Source organism: Rhineura floridana, chromosome 8 (genome assembly GCF_030035675.1).
Source record: "Rhineura floridana isolate rRhiFlo1 chromosome 8, rRhiFlo1.hap2, whole genome shotgun sequence".
Taxonomy (NCBI): domain Eukaryota; kingdom Metazoa; phylum Chordata; class Lepidosauria; order Squamata; family Rhineuridae; genus Rhineura; species Rhineura floridana.
The window spans coordinates 133,275,686-133,281,401 of NC_084487.1; positions in this window are offsets into that span (position 1 = coordinate 133,275,686).

Sequence of the window (5,716 nt, forward strand, 5' to 3'; positions counted from 1 at the left end):
TAGTTTCATTCTTGCAAGCACTCCTTTGAACCATGCTACAACAACCCTGCAAGGTAGGTCTGTGCCCATACAAATGATTTAGTGCAGGGATGGCCAGAAGACAGACTGTAATTTATTGGTAGATCCCTGGGAGATTTGTAGTTAATTGGCAAGCACTTCTGGCTTCCAGTTGTTTAACAATAGCAACAAAAGGACACACATCCATTTGGAAATTTGACAACTGAAATTAAGAATACTTGTGGAAAGTTGGAATAGATCTATGTGTGGAAAGACTGTGAGCTCATCTCAGTTCTGATAACCCTGTGCTCAGCAGCTTCTCAGACGCCATGTTCTTTCATACTAGACGTACGTCTTTTGCAGCTGGCTGCAGTTGGTGGTTCTTGAGGTTCTAGTAAAACGCAGGGTGGATCCCTGACTCTGCAATAGCACTGCTCTCTCAGTAATGGCAACATTGCCACTCAGTGAATGAGACAAGGGGCCTGCAAGTTCAGGGCTGGTGGCACCACCATCCTGCAGCACGTGGGCACACACCTGCAAGCTTGTGCTGCATTCCACCAAAGTACCCCCAACCTTGCCATCTCTGTGCCACTGCCATTCTCTCCCCCCCCCATTTATCACTGCTGACCTATGTCATCAAATTATTGGAAGAGTCTTGGCTAAATTTCTCTTCTTGACCTTTAGGAGGAAATAGAAAGCACACAACAGAATTTACCTTACCATTGATTGCAATAGGTTTTAAAAGACCAAGGAAGAGAAGTATAGTGGGTAATTTATATTGGATTTATAGAGGTACTGTAGTGTACAAGTTCTGCAAAAGACAGTGTGGTGTAGTGATAAGAGTACTGGGCTAGGGCCTGGGAGACCTGGATTCAAACCCTCATTCAGCCATGAAACTCACTGGGTGACTTCTGGGCTAGTCACCTTCTCAGCCTAAACTACCTCATAGGGCTATTCTGAGGATATATTTGAGAGGTGCAGGACTACATATTCCACACTGAGCTCTTTGCAAGACAGTTGAGACGTAAAGGAAATAAGGCATTAAATAAGATTAAGGCTACAATCCTTTGCACAATTACTTGAGAGTAAGCTCCATTGAACTGTGAAAGTTACTTTCGATAAACCTGCTTGGGATTATGTTGTTAAGATACAAGGGATAGCTATTACCCAAAATTTCTATTATTTATTGATAACTATCATTTCTGAGCAATGTGTTACCTAGCCATTAAGTTATTTTATTATTGCAGCTATGATAGCAGCTATTATTCATTACCTGCACAGGGGGGTTGGAGCAAGTTTTGGAATCTATTTGTGGCACTATCCTGAAGAGTAGGTGTACTACTCGTAACAAGCAACAATAAGAGTCACGTGATGACACACTGAACAGACATTATAAATTATAATATTTATTGATAAATCACCTAGTATTTAAAGGAAAGGACTGAATTTAGAAGTTAAAGGCTGTAATCCTATATTCACATTCACTTCAGGAGTAAGCCCCATTAAACTCAGTGGAACTTACTTCTGAGTAAACATGGCCAGGACTGCACTGGACTGTGAGCAGACACAGAGGCAAACTCCCCTCCCTTTCTCTGCCCCCCAACTGTTTCTTTTAAGGGGCTGGGATCCTAATGCTTCTTACCTGGGAGTAAGCCCCACCAAACTGAATTTAATTTACTTTAGAGTAGGCATGGGGTTAGGATTGTACTTTAACAATGTAAACAGTCCTTGCCTAGCTCTAGCTTCTCTGGCAGAACACTTGCTTTTTTTTAGGCAATCCTAACTCCACTTACCTGTGAGTAAGCCCCATTGAACTCAGTGGGATTTACTTCTGAGTAGACATTTCCCCTCCTTCCTTCCCTCAAGCACATTGCTAGCACAAACAAGCTCGACTCCACTTACCTGGGAGTAAGCCCCACTGAACTCAGTGGGATTTACTTCTGAGTAGACATTTTTAAAATTCAAATGTGAATCCTGCAACGCTCTCTCCTCTCCATTTTCCCCTCTGTCCTTTCCTCAAACTCACTCATTGCCAGCACACAGAAGCACTGCACTCCATGGGACTCACTTCTGAGTAGACCTTTTAAAAATGGCAGTGAGTCCTTCAAAGCTCCCCCCGTTTTCTCCCTCTTTCCTTCCCTCAAGCTCATTCGTTGCTTCAGGCTGGTCTCCCTTCCCTGCCCTTGCCTCCATTTTAGCTTTACTCTTCTTTCCCGCTCTGTGGCTCCAGCAACTGCCGTTTCCTTCAGCCCACTTCTGACTGGCTGCTGCTGCTGCTAGGAGGAAGGCCCAGGCTGTCCCCGGGGAGAAACTGATTGCTCACGATCAGCTCCACGGATACAGCATGCAGGGAGAATCACCACGTGAGCAGAAGAGGGCTTTTTTCAGGAGGCCTGTACACGTGGTGATTTTTGAAATCACCAAGTGTACACTGTTTCTCACGAGCAGCTGTACCCAGGTACAAGGGGCTTGTACCTGGGTACAGAGTAACGTGTGAATACCCCTATTGACAATCTCAAATTCCATGAAGCCTTATTAAGGCCCATTTCACTGGTCAGCAAACTGGATACAGTTCGCTAGCTGTTTGCATAACTACCTTCTAGATTAATCACATAGTCTAAACTCACGGTTATTTACATAGTCATGTCTGTCCAGAGGTGCAGTTCTCCAGGTAGATGTGGATTGCCCATTCAAGTCCTGACTGTCGTCAGTATTTCCCTGGGTGACTAATAACAGTTTAACGTTTCATATTACATTTAGTTTTAGTAAGGCTTACTTCAGTGTTTCTCTTGTGTATCTGGAGCTGGAACAGTTCACCTGACCCCTGCATCTTCCAGTCACAACAACTCCTGCGTGAAACTACATAAAAGCTAGAAAGGGAAACATTGGGTCTCTTTCCCTTTGGGTGGAGACCACGCTATCACACTATCATTATATTGGGCCAAGCGACTCCTGCGGTCCTCAATGAGAGCTTACGTTAGTGGGGCTCAGAAGGTCACTGCAGGTTGGCTGAACAGGCAACAAGTGATTCCAGGGGAGTGGAAATTACATCCAGCAGTGTTTCATCTCCTTCAGCTTAGTTTCAACAACTTGGCAGTGAACTATTTGTTTGAGTCTCCACTCTCGCCTTCCCCGGTACTTCTCGTGGTACCTAGATACAAGGGCGGAGTCCATAGAGGCCCTTCTGAACCCCTGACTGGATGGTATCCTATTTGGCTCCCTCCTGGGCAGAGCACTGTAGACATTTTGCCGTTACAGGACCATATGTACTGGCCACATAGACTGTGATTCTCAGATTGGCTTCCCCTCTTAATAGCAGATCCATGGTGGCTGCAATCAAGATCAGATCCAATGACATCAGATCTTCCTTTGCATGGCCCAATCTAGCACCTGGATCCCGACTGGTTGAGCCTGATACCTTGGCATTGGAGCGGACACAGCTGATCTGCACAGGCCTATCACAGAAGGGTACTGATACCACACAGGCATCTAAACGGCCGTCAACAGATCACATCTACCAGAATGCATGGTCCGCCTCCTCCGACGGGTATACTTCCAGGGCTCTTCCACCTTCACGAGCCATGTTACAACCAGCCTTACAGTGTCTTCATATAGGTCTGTAGATGGGAGTGACAGCTAACACCTTGTGTTGTCAGGCTTGGTTTGATTACCCTTCGAGGGCTTAACTGGGCTTGCATCCGATGATTGTAGGTTCTGTTTAGGCAGCTGTCCTCCTTCCTTCAGCCGTGTATCACCATTTTCCTTCCTGGAGTTTACCAAAGGTCCTGCAAACCCTGCAGCGAACACCTTTGAAGCTTTAGGTCAGTACCATTGTGACTGTCAACCTTCAAGGTCCTGTTTCTGGTGGGGGTCATCTTGGCGAGAAGAGTTTCAGAGTTGGGAGCATTGTCATTAGCCCGCCATCTCTGCTTCTTCCATAAGGACTCAGTTGTGCTGCATCCAGATCTGTCCTTTCATCCCAGAGCCAATTCAGTCTTCCACTGCAACCAGGACATTGTTCTTCCTTCATCATCATCATCATCATCATCATTTTATTTGTATGCCGCCTTTCCACATAAAATTGTGCTCAAGGCGGCTTACAACAAGGTGAACAAAAATACATGTCAAAAACAATTGCAAAAACAATTTCCTAATAACAAAAAATAATAAAACAGTGACATAACAAATATAATAACCAAAAACAACTTTTCAACATTATGAACATAATAAAACAATTATTCGTTCTGTCCTAAGCCCGTCCACCCTCTGGAGAAGGCCTGGCGCTCTTTCGATGTTCGGAGGGCCCTCAAGACCTACCTGTCTCGATCCCAGAACACAAGATTAACGGATTCACTGTTTGTATCCTTTCACCCACGGACACTGGGGAAAAAGGTTTCTAAATCCGATTTGTCTTGTTGGTTGTGTGCCTGCATTGCACTGGCTTATAAGCCACTTAAGCTTCCAGTGCCTAGTAAGATAACGGCACAGTTTACTAGGTCGGCACCACTAAGGCTGCATTCGCAACCCATGTACTTCTTGCAGATATTGGCAGAGCAGCTGTATGGTTTACTCCAGATTCCTTCATCATGCATTACAAGATTGACTGCTATGCCTCTGCTGATGCCTCTTTTGGGAGGCGTATTCTGCAATAGGTCCTTTCTCATGCGTAAGTGGTGGGTGGTCAATCCCTGTTGAGGCTGCTTTGGTACATCCCACGTGATGGCATGCTACCTGGGGAAAACCAACCATTGGTCTTACCTGAAGGGTGGTTTTCCTAGGTATCATGCCATCATGGCCCTCCCTGTTGGAGGATGCCTGGGTGTTTGTATCACCTTTCAAATTGTATCTGTTAAACTTATACTGTGTACAGTGTGTGACTGAGTCAAGACATCTCTGGTTCTATTAGGAATGAATGTGGTTTGGTGTTATTGGGGGCAGTGTGTCAGTTTTCTTTGCTGGTTGGCCTGTTGGCCCTTGGTACCTGTTCAGATATCTCACTTCGGCCTCATCACAAATGAACTGGAATGGGAGGGGCATGGATGCCCCAGGTCTTGACTTCAGTACATTCTTGCCTTTGGATGCTAGATGGCGCTATTACCCATGTGATGGCATGATACCTTGGAAAACCACCCTTCAGGTGAGACCAATGGTCCATTCTTTGCAATCAATGAATTAATTAGCTGCACTGAAGCCTGGTTATCACACTAGCTGTGCACTGCCAAATCCTGATGCCACAAGCAGCAACCACTATAGGAAAAAAATATTTAAAAGTTGAATTCCTAGTAAGCCATCCCTTATGCCATTCCACAGGCCACTCCTCTGCACACCACTTATCCTGAAAAATAACCCCAAAACCACAAGTACCAGCTGAACAAATCTGCAGCTCAGCCTCCAATAACAACTTCTTCCACCAAAAATAAACCCCATTAAACTGTTCTTAAAAAACCCAACCAAACTTCAAGGTTCTTCCTCATCTCAGTCATGACACGCATTCTATGATACAAAGCCCGAAGGCCCTTCATGGCATCATATAGACACCGAACAAACACTCTTCCAGGCAAAACTATGTGGCATGTAAAATTCAAAAGACCCATTATTCCTTCACTTTTCTCACCATCATAACATCCGGAATCCACTCAAGCATATTCAACAACTTGGCCTCTGGCAACCATTGCTCCAAATAATCTAACTCAATGCCCCAACGGATCTAAACTCCTGG